Source organism: Lathyrus oleraceus, chromosome 1 (genome assembly GCF_024323335.1).
Source record: "Lathyrus oleraceus cultivar Zhongwan6 chromosome 1, CAAS_Psat_ZW6_1.0, whole genome shotgun sequence".
Lineage (NCBI taxonomy): Eukaryota > Viridiplantae > Streptophyta > Magnoliopsida > Fabales > Fabaceae > Lathyrus > Lathyrus oleraceus.
This window is the reverse complement of record NC_066579.1, coordinates 84079732-84097759: the sequence shown is the minus strand read 5'-3', so window position 1 is coordinate 84097759 and position 18028 is coordinate 84079732.

Below are 18028 nucleotides of genomic sequence, written 5' to 3'. Positions count from 1 at the left end.
ACTGAACACTGTCTGAACACAAAGTCACCATCAGAACCAAGTCACCAACAGAACCGAGTCACCAACGGTACCTGTAATGAAATAACCCTTCCCACTCACGGGTGTAGTCTAGGCCAGGGTAAAGCTGAGAGAAACGCAGCATAAATAACTTTTCGCAGAAATACTATCATATACACACCCGAAGTATGTAACGACAGTATCCCACCAGGGTCTGAACTGCTCGTGATATCAATGTTCCGCTAAGTGGCGCCATACCACCCGCTTCCCATGAATCACTCTATTCCTAATCATCCTAGATTTTCACTCATGGTCTGGGTATTGGACCTTTTACCTCAACTGACTCCCCCCCTCACACAGAGAAAAACAGACAGCCAGCCAGTAATGAATAATGAATATGAATGCAAACATCAATGCATACAATCAATGCAAACAATAAATGTGCATATATACAATGAATGCAATAAAATACAACAAGCAGAAAGCAACCAAAACCCTAATCCTAGAGAGCGCTAGGAGAGACTCGCTTAGGGAAGATGGACCAGCACAGGTCAACTTCTCTATATCCCAAGCAGAGTCGCCAGCTGTCGCATCGCGCGAAAAACCGGCGGGAAAAGAAAGAAACAACAGAGCCGCCACCGTGCGTTATTTATCCCAACAGAGGGAAAGGAAACGCTCAGAGTAAACCTAGGAAAGAACATGGTCTCGCGACCAAAGAGAATGGGTTCGGGAGTCGGTTATGCGAAGGGAAGGTATTAGCACCCCTACGCATCCGTGGTACTCTACGGGATCCACGCACAAAAGGAAGGAAAAATGGTTGCTAAAACACTGCTCAAACAAACAAACAAATACTGGCTGAAAGAGACACAAGAGACAAACAAGACAGACTCGGCAGGATATCGCATCCTGGGCCTACTTAGTCTATCAAGCATAGACATCAGAGTCTAAGTAGTTCGGACTGGGGAAACGACACATGCTCGCTAGGATATCGCATCCCATGCATACGTATCTTCTCGGACGAGAGAAGAATCAGAGCATTCGTAGCTCGGCTGACACGCGCACAAACAAACACAGGCAAAGGCAAACGTGGAGCCCGACTGCCAATCACTGGACTTACATCAGCATCCGAACCAAAACACACACAAGAAGGCAAACATGGAGCCTGAACGCCAATCACTGGACTTACATCAGCATCCGAACCAAACACACGCAACAGGTTGATAGGGAGTCGGGGACTCAGACTATAACTGTCAAACACACACAAACAGACGGACAGCAAATGCTAAGGAGTCACAGACTCGAGCCTAGCAAAGGTCAGACAACACACACAAAAGAAAGAAAAGGCGCCCGGAGAGATCAGCTCAATCTCCTGCCTACATACTTCATCTGGTATGAAGATCAGGGCGATGTAGTTCCCCTACGGAGGGATAAAGGATCTAGCCTAACCAGATAACAGAGGGAGACACAACTCTAGGGAGACTACGACTCGAGCCTAGATGTTGTCATGCAAAATCAACCCTAAGTTATGGTTTTCTAGCTAAATGGCACAAGGGCCAACCTATCCTAAGCAAGGCTCACACAGGAAGCAAGCAAGGTCTCAATTGCAACTAGGGCAAGAGAAAGGGGATATCTCAATCACAACAGGGGTGAGAGAAGAGAATTAGTGTTAGTGGTTAGTCAAACTCGACAAGACATCGCGTCTAGCGCCTACGTATCTCATCTGAACATGAGAATCAGAGTTGCCGTAGTTCGGCTTAACAACTCTAAGCATGGCTCACACAGGAAGTAAGCCACACAGACTTGACTTTGCACAAGGGCAAGTCAAGCACAACCTATCTTGCACAAGGGCAAGACTAAGCCAAACCTAAAGAGGCAAAGCAAACAGGCAATCACAGGAAGCACATACAGCATGAAATAAACACACCAACAAGGGGGCTCAAACATCAAGGGTTAGGCACTAGGGCCAACTGGAATAGGGTAAGAGGCGCTCTTAACCTTGCCATTGAGGGGCTAAGGTGAAGCAGATGAAAGGTGAGTGAAGGTAAGACTTCACAGCTCTTATCCCTGGCCTGGGAGAGCTCAAGACAAGAATGTGTGGGTTCAGAAAGTGGGAACCCTTCTACACATTTAAAACTGACTCAGTTGTACAATTGTACAAGATCTTGGGTTTGTATCTGCAATGCATCAACACAGTGGTGTGAGCAAAGCAGATGACACACTGAATAGTGGGGGAGAGATTGCATATCCCTACCTTCCACCAATTGCCTCTTCACTTAGGAGGTCTTTGACTCTATGCAAGGACAAAATTAAACAATCACAAACATTGCCTCTTAAGGAGGACTTCAGACAGTTGCCTGGCCAAGTAACAGACCAGGTCTTCCAGACTACATGAAGTAAAAGAGACATACCTCAAGCAAGTTGCTAAAAAGCAAAGCAAATCAAGTTCAGAGAACTTAAGCAACTAAAGTACCTGAAAAAGTCAAAACAATCAGCAAACAGTTCAAAAGTTTAAATCAAAAGGAATTGGTGAACAGTCAACACAGATGGTCAACTGTGCGAGGCATAAGACTCAAACACATGAGTCAAACCTACAAAACAAAGGTTAACATATGATAAAACAATCAAGTTCAAACAAGTTTGAATGATCTTTGAGGCATTGGTGCTTAACCTGAAACAGGAACTCAATTGTAAGCTCAAAAGACCACTAGGACTAGCCTAGGGTCAAGGGTAAAAGAAAAAGTCAAAACAGCAAAGAAAAGTCAACCAAAGTCAAGGTCAAACATTCAAGACGCTATCACAATTGGGCCCACATTCAAATCATGCATTATTATCATTTCATACACAAAAGGATGCAAAGCATGGCAAAGGAAAGCACAAATAGGTCAACAGCAAGACTTCATTCAAAAGTCATCCCAAACAATCTCAAAAATCATCAAATAAATCACATTCAATCCTAACATCTAACATGGTAAGCATGTCAAATTTCATGGCATTTAGATGAGAGGAAGGCAGTCAATGAAAATCATGAAGTCAACACAATTTCAAATGTGCACAATGAAGGTCAACAATCATGAGTCAACTTCAAAAATCATAACAAATTGAAAACAGATGAGAAATGAATGAGATTAACACCAATGCAAAGCTCAAGATGTCTAGTTATCACATATGAAATTTCATGATCATACAATATGGTATGAGAATTACCCAAATGATTTGGCAATGTGTAGCACAAAAAGTCAACCATGGACTAGGCAGGGAATAAAATTCACAATCAAATGGAAAACAGCACAATCAATTCCAAGAAAATTCATACATCAACTAGACATATAAAGGATCAATCATGCAAAATTTGGGGTCATTTGGATGTAGGGAAGCATGCCAACAAAATTAGGGAAAATACACATCATTCATGTAGCAACAAATGTAACACATAACTTCAGAAAATCATAACTCTCAATCCACACATGATAAATGCACAAACTTTATATGGAAATGAAGGTCAATGAGTCTAGTTTCACCACAAAAAGTTTCAAAGGCATTGGATACAACATGAGTATTTCACAGAAGGAATGGCACAATGTATCAATTTGGCATACATGTTAGGAAACCAATTATCATTTAAAATCCAGCCAGTGAAAAATTAATTAAAAATCACAATTAAATACTAGACACATTCATGAACATTATGGAAAAAATCTCATGATTTTTGGGTTTAATTTGAGTGAAATATGAATTGTGGAAGATTGGTGAATATTTGAGCAAAACATGAACAAAAGCATGGATGAATGGTCAAACAATTAGTCAACAGTGGCATAGTGGTAAATAAACGCTCTACTTAACAAAACGGCAGCGCTTAAAGGAAGCTCAGGAAATAATGTGATTCGTCCATTTCTAATGGAACAGTACCCATGCGAAGGAACAAAACAAACAGACCAATCGAAATTCGTGTTTCTGGGAATTTTCATGTTTATGCACATTAGGGTTTTGGCTAAACATCAGCATGCATTCATCATCATTCATCATTAAATCATCCAAAACATGAACAATAGCATCAACCAATAAGCGTGACCAGGAAGCATCATCATCATGCAATATTAATCAACAACAAAACACACATAATCGAGGGAAATTCTGGGCAGGGTTATGCTTATGAACAGGACATCACCTTCAACAATCCAACATGAACAAAACTTCCAGAAAGTAAAATCGAGCATGGCAATAGCATCTACCAACAATGAGCATCACATATCCAGCATTCAAAAACATTAAAACAAACTTGCACAAGATAAATCGAAGGAAACAAGTTTGATCACGAAAATGTAATTTCAGATTTCTCACTCCTTTCTTAATCATTTTAAACAAGGCATAGCTTAAAAGAATCAGCATTCAAAGATCTTCATTAAACATGGCATGGCTTTGGAGAATAAAGAATTCGAAAAAATACCAAAGTGAAGAGCAGTGGAAGATCTTGATGTTTTCTGCTTGCAAATCTTCGATACAGGTGAACACAAAGGCCTTAAATGTTGTATGGGTGAAGTTCCTTGGCTCAGCAGTGCTTGCAAGTGTCCAAATCAAAGATTGCCATTGTTGATGGTTGGTGAAAACAGAACTAGAAGGTGCAGTTACAGCAAGAATTTGATGATGAAACTGAGCTCAATATGTTGTCTAGGTGAAGGAGGGATCAAGGATTGCTCGTGTGTTTTGATGATTTGCTCAGAATTTTTCAAAATGCAAATATGCAAGAAGGAGTGAATGGCAGTTTTCTCTGGTTTTCAGGTGGTGGCTAGGGTTTTGAATTGGCAGAAGATGATGAAATGGATATTGTATCAAGCAAGGCAAGGTTTTTGTTCTTCTGGAAGTTCTTTGACAGATTTTTGCAAAAGTGTGAAAAAATGAATCTTGAGAGAATGAGTGTTTTCTCTTTTTTTCCAAGTGGTTTGTGTGGCTGCTAGTTCTTTCATTTTTGACAGAAAATCCATCATAAAATCTGCTGCTTTATGTTGTACAAATCATAGTCCATGGATATGTGGGATAGAGTTGGTAAAAGTTGTACTTTTGGCCACACTTCAAGCAACTTGGCATGGCTTACATGTACTGCATAATTTTGACTTTGTAACATGACCAAAACCATATTTCTGAACATATTTGATTGGCCAAATGGTTAAAAGATGATTATATCAAAAAGTCAACTCTTGGTCAAACTTGAATTTAAATGAGACAAGTCAAAAAATGCCATTTTGATTGGCAAGGTTTTGGCTCATGAAATTTACATTTTTGGAAAGAGGGGACCAAATGTGACTTGTAGGAAAAAACCCCACCAAAATTGGCCAAATGGTTTGGGAGATATGGCCTTTTGAAGTTCAAGAATTTCTGAAATCGATTCGATCATAACTTGCCAACCACACATGGGAATTGAGAGTTCTTGGACTTTTTGGAAATGGGAGAACAAGATCTTCAACTTTCATGTTGGGAAAAAATTCATTTGAGGCTTGTATCATGATGTAAGTTTGAGGATCAAGACTTTCCATTTTTGGTAAGTTTCAGTTACAGGTCCAGTTTCCGTTTTTGGAAATTTCTGATCTGGCTTCAAATTCTTCCATGATGGTGTTTGGCATGATATATGATGACTATTTGGCCATGAATGAGCTCCCACAAACCAATTCCAATCATCAAATCACTGATTAAATGGACAGTTGACCAACAGTTGACTTTTAGGGTTTCCGACTGATTGTGCATTGACTGATGACTTCCAAACCCTAATTCCTTGAGAACTTGACTTCAAATGATGTCCCAAGTTGTATGAACTCTTGATTATTGATCATGGTGCCCAAATTCCACAAGAATGGCCACCATCCACTGCTTTGACTGACTGTTGACTTTCTAGGGTTTTTTGACTGTCTGTGTATGAACTGATGACCTCTGAGCCTTCAACCCTTGACTTGAATACTTCAAATGGACCTCCAAGTCATGTGAACTTGTTGCACAAAACCTAGGGCATTGGTTCCTTGAGAAACACCTTTGCTTGATTGACTGACTGATCTCCTGATCAGTTTGACCTAATTTCTTGATTGGCTTGCACTTGAGGCAAAAGAGGCAATGCAATGCTATGCAATGGACCATGATATGCTATGACCCAATATGAAAATGTATGCATAGTGATAGGTGCAAATTTGAGGTGCTACACATATCAGCCATCAGTTGCTATAAATAAGTGCCTCATGCTTCTCATTTCCATAACCTGAAGGCACCTTACATACTGCACGAATCATTCCTCAACCATAATCAAAAGGAACTCACAATTTCTTTCAATTTTTATTCAGATCTAAACTTCAATTTCCTTGATTGATTTTTAGATCTACAGTTCCTAAGCCTTGCTCACCTTGATCCATAGAACACACTGCAAGCATAAACATCAAGAGATCGTACTCTCAAGCTCTCCATTTCAGAGGTTTACATCCAAACTTGTTTTCTTCAAATCTCTTTGTATGTAGCTTATTTCTTGTTGTTGCTGGTTTGTCTCAAGTCCTCTCCATAGAGGCATTTGATTTGTGCTTTGAATTGTTGAATTCCATCAAGTTTCAGTTGAACTCCAAAAAATTCAACCTCTGATTTCTTTCTCCATGAAAGTCTAGAGTGAATTTGGTTGGTACAGGGGCGATGTACATCACCCCAGCTTTCATTTGATACCTGGATCGTGGCATTTGGTGAAATTTTAATCTCTGCAACTTCTGGCCGGCGCCGGAGGTCTGGCCGGAGAAGACGGTGGGGTACACCACCATCTGGTCTCCAGAATGAGTCATGGTCGTGCATTTTGTTTTCCAGATTTAATCATAGTCGTTCCATGTTATGACTCAATTAAAGGTTGTGTGTGATTGCATTGACTGAAGTGTTTGGTAGGCGCGCATGTGTGATCTGTGTGATTTGCCAGCTCATTTAATGAGCTTCATCCAACGCCCCTCGTTTTTCCACATTTTTTTATTTTCTGATTTCATTTTCTTTTATTTCTTTAATTCCATTTCATTTTCAAAAAATCATATCTCCTTCATTATTGGTCCAAAAAATGTGAGACCAGTTGCATTTTTCTTCTTTTAATTTCTAGTTTCTAAAAATGATTTTTAATATTTTTTATTTTATCATTTTATATTTTTTATGAATTTTCTCTTTTCTGGTTATTTTTAATTCATTTTAAATAGTTTTTGATATTCAAAAAATACAAAAATATTTTCCCAACCTCTTTGAATGATGATGGATCTAGGAAAAATATTCTCATCAATTTATTAATTTATTTGAGGTTTATTTGAGATTTTAATTCAATTAGTTTATTTTTATGCATTTTTAATTGATTACAAATAGTTTTTTACTTCTAAAAATGCTGAATTTTTTGTCAAGCTCTGTTTGACCTTGTTGAACTTAGGATATTTCACTTCAACTTTTCAAAGTTTATTTGAAGTGAGTTTGAAGTTTGACCTTTCTTTATTATGTTAATTCAAGTATTATTTTACTTTTAAAAAATACCAAAAATATTTTATTTGTTTCTTGATTTCTAATCTTCATTTTGCTTCTGTTTGCTATTGTTTGACCTTGATCTCCTCTATCTTTGGTCAGTGGTTGTTGATTACCTCATTTCATTTCCATTAATGCACTTTATTATTCATCTTCTTCTTCTTCTTCTTTTTCTTTTTTTGATCAATGAGTTAAAGGTTGGTGGTTAGCCTTGATGTATGGGAGGTCTAACCTTCCTTGATTCAAATCTAATTCATCTTGATCATGGATCAAGTGAATGGATTTGCATTAAAGATAGGTTGCTTCCTAATCAAGAAGAGAACCTAAGTCAATACAAGATTATTTCTCATCTTCTTTTTGGCATGGCAAGTTGTAGGAGCTTGATTCACTAATCAAGATCTCTAACTTATGTTTGTTGCCTACATTATTATTGACCGGCCTCAGATTGTTGTGACTTCTACATAAGTCCAATTACGATTGCTTAACATAGCGCTAAATTTCCTTATGGCACACTAATACTAACACTAACCATTAACCATTAACATTTAATTCTTGTACTTTACCTTTATGCAATTTACTACTCTTGTACATATTATTCATTTGCTTTTTCCCTTTGCTCATTTGAGCACATGTTTATGTTAATGCAATTTGCCTTTTGCTCACTTGAGCACATAATTGTGTATATATTATTGTGCTTGTGCTTTTGTTTTGATTGTTGTGGACCAAATGCAAAAATGGACAAAAAAGGACTTAGATTCTAGGACATTCCCTATGCAAAATGGAGTAAAAAGGCCTTAATGTTGAAGATGGATTAGAATGACCAAATCTCTAAACTCACTCTTGTCCATTCTTGATTTACTTCATGGAACTTTTTGATGTGTGTGCTTTTGTGCTAGGGATTCCTATTTGAGCCAATTGAAGAACCATTGTCATGTGCTTCAAAAGTGAAAGATACAAGAGCCATTGGAAGATTCCTAAGAGCTTTGCTTGCTTGATTGATTGCTTGAGTATACAATTATTTGCTTGGTTATTCCAAAGGATGGGAGCTACTTGGATCATCGATATGATCTCAAGAAAGGAACTTCATTTCTGGTCTTGCTTATTCTCCTTCATCTCTTGTATGATTAGGACTTTAGCCATTCTTCTTCTTCTCTCCACTCTAACCCAAGCCAAAACTTTTGTGCAAACATTAACACTTATTTTCAAACATTAGAAACCTAAGCATTATGCTTTTGATTTTCAAACTTTCTTTTCACAACACTTATTTTGAATTGAATCTTTAAGTCAACTTTGACCATATTTTGTAAATACTTTTCATTGGTAAATATATCTCATTCAAATGTTTTGTGGTTTCAATAGCCACTTCCTTATCAAAAACTTTTCATAACCTTTAGCTATTAGGTTTGAGTTATCCTTGAGGTAGATGTAATACTCACCTATATCCTTAGTGATTGGACAATGAGTCTTCCCTGCTTATTATAGGGTTAACCCCTCACTAGCATGTTGAAGCTATCCTCACATGGTGGATTTGTGGTTTTAGGGTGAGTTTTCTCCCTTGGATAACAAAAGACCTTAAGGCTTTTGGACCAATCAATTCACCAACTTGTTTTTGAGATTTTTACCCCGAACTACGAGGTTTTGATCCTAATATTTTTTAAGATGGTACGTAGGCAATGGGTTTATCCATTCAAACACAAAATTGTAAATAATTTGTATATTCTTCTCTCATCTCCCCAATCATGTTTGCACAAACAAATTTTCACAAAATACCAACCTTACAACAAGTGTGAAAAGGGATCCCTAGGAGTACCTAGGATGTTTTGGGTGCTTAAAACATTCCCATTGCATAACCAACCCCCTTACCCCGATCTCTGACTTTTTTATTATTTTTTGACTCGATAAAACTTCTCGGTTTTTGTTCGCTTTCTAACCTTTCTTTTGGATAAATAGAAGTGCGGTGGCGACTCGACTTGTATGGTTTACTTTTGATTTAGTCAATAAATTTAAAGGTAACGAATACCCCGCTACAAAACCCACTGGAGACTACTCCCCATCAGAGACGCCACTTAATTTTCTGTAGCGGGAAATTCATGATCATCAAGCTATTGACAAGCTAGAGATCAATTAACAAGAGTCACCACCGCGCTTTTATTGTTTCCAAGGGAAAAGGGAAAAAATACGAACAAAACCCAAATAGTAAGAAGTTTTCAAATAAAAACTAATAAAAGTCAGAGATCACAGGTAAGGGGGTTGGTTACACAGAGGGAAGGTGTTAGCACCCAAAGTGTCCTAGGTACTCCTAGGGAGCCCTTTTTGTGTGCATATGTATTTTGTACAAAGTAATGTTTACAAACAAATAGAATGGGGGGGGGGGGTTGAGAAAAGAGATCATTAATTATATTTTTGTGTTTGACAAGACTTTCAGTCTTGTGCCTACGTACCAACATAAAAATGAGGGATCAAAACCTCGTAGTTTGTGCTATAAATTCCAAAATGAGTGTGTTGGTTTTAACAAAGTTTTAAGTTTGAAAGGCACAAAGGCATGAAAATGATTTGAATGAGTTAGTTCTTTTTGGCTTTTTGAAAGTTTAAGTCAAGTACAGTTAAGTTTATTTACAAGTTTGATTAAAAAAAAGTTTGAAGATGCAATGGCATAGGGCCAAAGTTTCTATCTTTTGCAAAAGTGGTCAAAGTTTAGAACAAAAATAGTTCACACAAAGAAGGTTTTGAAAATGGAGGGAGAGATTTTGAAATTAAAGAAATGGGGAGAAGATGAAGAGATTGTCCTATGCACAAAAATTAAAAGTTTAGAGTTGAAAAGATCTGACCAAATGGGTAGCAATCCAATAGACAAGTATGTCAATAGAAACCCAGAATCCCCTTGGACTTTTAGAATCAAACAACAAACAAATGCATAATTATATCAATCTTGAAGAGAAAAGGCATCAAATAAAGATGGCCTCATCCAAGCTTATCCACTTCATGATCTTCTTTAGAATGACCCATGTAACAAATGAATTCCACCAGTCACAGGTTCAAAATAACAGCTTAACAATAATTAGTGTTGCAGATGAATCTTAGAGAGATCTTGAATGATGTATCAGATGAATTCAAATTGTAAGCACTTGGTTCTTCAACAAGTTGGCATTGGCCAAGTCCATTAGCAAAGGGGTGTTGCCTAAGTTCTAAGTCCAATTGGTCCACAGATCAAGCCAACAGTCCACACAAAAGTTTTTTAGGGTTTTTGTTGTTATTATGTACATTAATGGTCAAATACCACACAAACAAGCAAAGGAACACAAAACAAAATATATCACACAATATGGTCCAAATGGACAAAGTGAAAATTATGTTAACATAAACAATTAGAATGATATGTATAATGGCAAATGATAATAGAGTGCTAAAAGTAAATTGCGTTAAAGTAAAGACTTGAAGTTAAAAGTTAATGGTTAGTAAGTTAGTAGTTAGTTTTGTTTTTCTTTTGATTTAAAGACATTCTTTGGAGAACACTCAACCCACTTGCCACAAGCATGGATCCTTGAACCAAAACATCTTCCAAAGGAAGGAAAGAAGGCCAAGTTTCTACACAATACTATGGAAGAGGGTAGACTTACAATCTCACTAGCTAGAATGCTTATGCCTTTTATGTCACAAATTTAGCGCTATGTTAAGCAATCATAATTGGACTTATGTAGAAGTCACAACTATTTGAGGTCGGGCAATAGACTTTTGGTATTAATGCATGTTGGAGATATAGTATTATGAACTATGCTCATTAAACATACCACACACAAAAATATGCAAAAGGCTTGGCCTAATGGCATCCATACTCTTGTCAATTTTTCAATCAACTAGCATTAGGACTTTGAGATGTCATTGGCCAAATGGAAATGAATGAAGAAGAAGAGGAATTAGATGAAGAGGGAAGGGGATGAATGAAATCACAAATTGGTCAAAGGAGGACTTTTACCAAATTAATATCATTCATTCATTTTGGGAGATGGAATGTACATTTTATCAATCCCCTAAATCCAATGATATTAACTTAACAAAGTTAAATCAACCTTGACCAAGGCCCAACAACAAACAATCAAACTCAATTAAGTCAATACAAATGGTCAATAAAATAAAAATGGCATTTATTAAATTAAAAATAATAAAATAGTGCATTAAATTCAAATATGTTTTGTCCAACTCCTAAAATCTCATCAAGACACCAAAGAAATGACCATGAGATTTATCATAGATTAAACAAGGTCAAAGGACCTTGGAGAAAAAATTTCATAATTTTTGGACATTTAAAAATATTTTTAAACAATTAAAAACAAATACAAAATCAATTAATTCATGAAAAATATTAATAATGATCCAAAAAATGATTTTAATTCAGAATATGAAAGAGAAAAATATTTGAATTTTTTTGGTGAAAGTCCCATATTTTTGGGATCAATATTGAATTTAATATGAATTATTGAAGAAAATGCAATTAAAACAAAATATCAGAAATTCAAAAATACGTGGACCATCAGATGTCCCTCATTAATTGAGGTGGCAGATCTGATGATCCAAAACGCGCGTTCCACTTGAGTCCTAGTCAACCGCGTGGCACAGATGGTAATCACAAGGGACGATCCATATTAGAACATCGAAGATGGATCCTATGGTTCAGAGGTTGTCCAGATCATCGCCGGAGCCAGAGCTCCGGTCATCTTCTCCGGTGGCACTCACCGGATTGGTCAACATAAACCATCACCAAAAAAAGAAACAATGACACGGTCTTAAAGAGAAAATGGCACTGAGCTCGAATATGACCTCCAATTCCTCCAATCCAAATATATTAAGAGATATGTGGAATTAAAAAATGAGGTGCGTGATCTGAGTTGTTTCGATTTGACCTCAAAACAACCCAATCTTCTTGCCTACATTGGTTGGACTTCAGACAACCAAAGAATCAATGGAATTGAGCAACAATTTAAGAGAATCGAAGAGTTTAAAATTTCTGCAAATTACCTTCAATGGAGGTCTAAATACGATGGATCTTGATCTGAATTGTGCTTGGATTCACTTCAATTGTTTGCAGGAAGGTAATGGAAAGGTTTAGAAGCAATGGATTCCCGAAGAATTGAATTCCAAAATAGTGGAGATTCAAGCTCAAATTCAAATGAATTTATCAGGTTTATCCTATGAGAGTGAAGGGTTTTCAGTGGGGGTTCAAAGCTGGCGCAATGGTCTCTATAATTCTGAGCATAAGTGCCTCAATTTATAGATGAATCCATGTGATATTTGCACACTCTCTTCACTTTCCAAAATTGGAAAATGATGATGGAATGGTGCATGTGCGTGCATAGGCCCATGAAATGATAGCTGAAAGTCCAAATTTGAAGTTCAGATGTGTTGAAGTAAGCTTGGAATGCAAGGCAATTGAACATTGATGCTTGAAGTTGGATCCATGCCAAATGATATCAGCCTGTTTAAGCCATGCGCATCCTATGCATTTCTCATCCAAAATGAATGAATATAAGCTCTTTGGAAAGGCGAGATCAAGAGGAACAAGTTTGATGTTCAACACTTTTTCATTTGGAGCTTGGAACTTGGAAAAATTTGAGGTGGAAGTTTTGGAAATTTTGACATATCAAAAATTTTCTAAGTGTCAAGCCATATGTCTCAATATTCCACCTTGCTTAACTTTTTATAGGAGCTTCAAATGAGAAAAGTGTATTCATAAAAATTGTAGCTCTCTCAAAGACCTTAAAAATGGTAACCAATTTAATGTCATTTGGATTTGAAATGATAGAGTTATGCATTTTTTAATTTTGGAAAAATCACTTGATCAATGGTATAAGTCAAAAGTGACCTATAATGTAGCCTCATATCACATGCTCAAAAAAGATGAATTAGCACCCACTCCAAACATAAAAGGTGAATTACACACATTGAATTTGATTTTTCAACTTGTAATTCTTCCATCTCATAAAAATTGAGCATGTTATGGCCTTGGGAATTTGACTTTCAAATTAGGGTTTACACGAAATGACCTATAATGTTTCAACATAGAAAATTATTTTCCAAGCAAAACTAGCTCTAGGTATTAACATGAAAGTTGTTTAGAATGTCATTTAGAGTAAGTTTTCTATTGGAATCATTTTCATATGATTGAAAATTGTAGGAGATAGGGTCTATGGAGACCTAGTTTTGATCAGATGAATCCATCTGGCCAACCACCATCAACCAACTTGCTAATTTCCAATTCTCTTGACTTTATTGGCTCATGGTAGATCATATATAAATAAGATGATGAATTTTGAAGTGTCCCTTGATAAATTTGATCAATTTATGATTTAGCTTGTTGGAGAAGTTACTCAAGATACCCAATCAAACTAGGGTTTCCAAGGCAAATCACCCTCAAACTCTTGAAGAAAACTTGATCAATATGACATGTAGTAATAATTGGGACTCATATATGATTCTCATAACCATTCTTGGATCAATTCTTGGTTGTGCTCTTTGTTCATGAGGGTCTCAAACCCTAGATGTGATCTTGATGAATCAATGAGATCATGCCCTACCTACAAAAGAGTTAGGCAAATACAAAGGCATATTTTTGGTATTTTGGTTAGTGAAATGATAAAATACAAGTATGATATAATCACAAAGTGCTTGGTGATCTATCCCAAAACAAACCTAATGAAAGAGGGGTAAGGAGGATGCCAAGGTATGATCCCAATGCTAATGCTTATGATGAAATGCATGAGGGATCTTAGGGTGTAAATTGGGGTCTTACACTAAGCTCAAGGATTTGGGCTTCGTAATCCTCTCTAGCCTTTTTTTCATAGCATTAGACCTCTTAAAAGTATTTTCAAGGTCTCTAATGGTTCGGAATGCTTGATCCAACTGGTCGTTGCGAGTGTCTAGCTCAGAATTGGCTCCTTGTAGACACTACGCCAAATAAGAGAAAAGAGGGCGCTTTTTTTGGCCTATAACAGCGCTTTAAAGCGCCCTCTAATCTGGCACTGGCATAGGTAAAGACATCGCTTTTTTTCCTGGTGAAAGCGCTCTCTAAAGTGGCTCTTTAAGCCCATTAAGGGCCACTTTAGAGGGCGCTTTTTAAAGAAAGCGCCCTCTAAAGTGGAAACTTTTAAGGGTTTAGAGGGCGCTTTTACTGGAAAGCGCCCTCTAAAGTGGAAATTTAAAGGGTTTAGAGGGCGCTTATTTTGGAAAGCGCCCTCTAAAGTGGGTGGTTATTTAAATTTTTTTTTAAAAAGCGCTATATTTATTTATTTATTTTAGACAACCTGTATATTGAAGCAGTACACCTAAAACTGTATAATTTGAAGCCCTTTTTCACACATTGCATTCAACAAGCCTTATATACAACAATCCATACATATACAACAATCCACTGATATATAATCGTTTAACTTCTAAAGATTCTAAATATACAACCAATTCATAACTTAAAAAGAAATAAAACTAAGTAGCAAAAGCATCTCTGAGATGTATGTTTTTTTTGCTAGCCGCAGTCTTCTTAGCAACAACCTCTTTTTGTTCAATATCAATAGCATGAACCTAAAATATCATAAAATTAGTTAGGTGAAGTATAAGATCAAGAATTAACATTTTCTATGCATAAATATCATATAATTGTGTTTATACCTTTTTTTTATGCAACTGACTCGATTTGCTGTAATAAAAGCCATTTTACCTGTAATAAAGAAAACAATTAAAATCATTTGACACCACTATTCTGCATAGTACTTTTATCATCTTGTTCTTTGGTATAAAATGTGTATCCATTAATCGCGTATGCGCTATAAGAAAAAACATGGAAACTTGGACCATATGCTAAGCATCTCAACCTTTCTGTTATTGAAGCGGGATCTGAATAATACTTTGAATAAATATGATCCTTAAACCAAGGTATAAAACATCGATTGTGCTCTCGTACTATCCAATTTTCATTTCTATTGGGATTTAAACCTCGGAGAACATCCTTGTGAATTTTAACATACGGCTCAACCTCATTCTCATTGTGCAGAACATACAAATGCACTTTATCCCGTTCGACCCTTGATACTGCCACGATTTTATTTCCAATTAGATTTTTTCCTTCTTTCTTTTCGACAAGCTGAGACTTGGGGAGTCCGATTGACTGAACATTAGACAAATATTCAGTACAAAACTCAATCGCTTCTTCAACAATGTATCTTTCAACCATACAACCTTCTGGTCGACTTCGGTTCTTCACGTACCCTTTTAATATTTTCATATAACGTTCAACAGGGTACATCCATCTCATATAAGCTGGTCCACACAATTGTGTCTCTTTCACAAGATGAACAACTAGATGTACCATTATGTCAAAAAATGATGGAGGAAAAATGTATGCATAGTGATAGGTGCAAATTTGAGGTGCTACACATATCAGCCATCAGTTGCTATAAATAAGTGCCTCATGCTTCTCATTTCCATAACCTGAAGGCACCTTACATACTGCACGAATCATTCCTCAACCATAATCAAAAGGAACTCACAATTTCTTTCAATTTTTATTCAGATCTAAACTTCAATTTCCTTGATTGATTTTTAGATCTACAGTTCCTAAGCCTTGCTCACCTTGATCCATAGAACACACTGCAAGCATAAACATCAAGAGATCGTACTCTCAAGCTCTCCATTTCAGAGGTTTACATCCAAACTTGTTTTCTTCAAATCTCTTTGTATGTAGCTTATTTCTTGTTGTTGCTGGTTTGTCTCAAGTCCTCTCCATAGAGGCATTTGATTTGTGCTTTGAATTGTTGAATTCCATCAAGTTTCAGTTGAACTCCAAAAAATTCAACCTCTGATTTCTTTCTCCATGAAAGTCTAGAGTGAATTTGGTTGGTACAGGGGCGATGTACATCACCCCAGCTTTCATTTGATACCTGGATCGTGGCATTTGGTGAAATTTTAATCTCTGCAACTTCTGGCCGGCGCCGGAGGTCTGGCCGGAGAAGACGGTGGGGTACACCACCATCTGGTCTCCAGAATGAGTCATGGTCGTGCATTTTGTTTTCCAGATTTAATCATAGTCGTTCCATGTTATGACTCAATTAAAGGTTGTGTGTGATTGCATTGACTGAAGTGTTTGGTAGGCGCGCATGTGTGATCTGTTTGATTTGCCAGCTCATTTAATGAGCTTCATCCAACGCCCCTCGTTTTTCCACATTTTTTTATTTTCTGATTTCATTTTCTTTTATTTCTTTAATTCCATTTCATTTTCAAAAAATCATATCTCCTTCATTATTGGTCCAAAAATGTGAGACCAGTTGCATTTTTCTTCTTTTAATTTCTAGTTTCTAAAAATGATTTTTAATATTTTTTATTTATCATTTTATATTTTTTATGAATTTTCTCTTTTCTGGTTATTTTTAATTCATTTTAAATAGTTTTTGATATTCAAAAAATACAAAAATATTTTCCCAACCTCTTTGAATGATGATGGATCTAGGAAAAATATTCTCATCAATTTATTAATTTATTTGAGGTTTATTTGAGATTTTAATTCAATTAGTTTATTTTTATGCATTTTTAATTGATTACAAATAGTTTTTTACTTCTAAAAATGCTGAATTTTTTTGTCAAGCTCTGTTTGACCTTGTTGAACTTAGGATATTTCACTTCAACTTTTCAAAGTTTATTTGAAGTGAGTTTGAAGTTTGACCTTTCTTTATTATGTTAATTCAAGTATTATTTTACTTTTAAAAAATACCAAAAATATTTTATTTGTTTCTTGATTTCTAATCTTCATTTTGCTTCTGTTTGCTATTGTTTGACCTTGATCTCCTCTATCTTTGGTCAGTGGTTGTTGATTACCTCATTTCATTTCCATTAATGCACTTTATTATTCATCTTCTTCTTCTTCTTCTTTTTCTTTTTTTGATCAATGAGTTAAAGGTTGGTGGTTAGCCTTGATGTATGGGAGGTCTAACCTTCCTTGATTCAAATCTAATTCATCTTGATCATGGATCAAGTGAATGGATTTGCATTAAAGATAGGTTGCTTCCTAATCAAGAAGAGAACCTAAGTCAATACAAGATTATTTCTCATCTTCTTTTTGGCATGGCAAGTTGTAGGAGCTTGATTCACTAATCAAGATCTCTAACTTATGTTTGTTGCCTACATTATTATTGACCGGCCTCAGATTGTTGTGACTTCTACATAAGTCCAATTACGATTGCTTAACATAGCGCTAAATTTCCTTATGGCACACTAATACTAACACTAACCATTAACCATTAACATTTAATTCTTGTACTTTACCTTTATGCAATTTACTACTCTTGTACATATTATTCATTTGCTTTTTCCCTTTGCTCATTTGAGCACATGTTTATGTTAATGCAATTTGCCTTTTGCTCACTTGAGCACATAATTGTGTATATATTATTGTGCTTGTGCTTTTGTTTTGATTGTTGTGGACCAAATGCAAAAATGGACAAAAAAGGACTTAGATTCTAGGACATTCCCTATGCAAAATGGAGTAAAA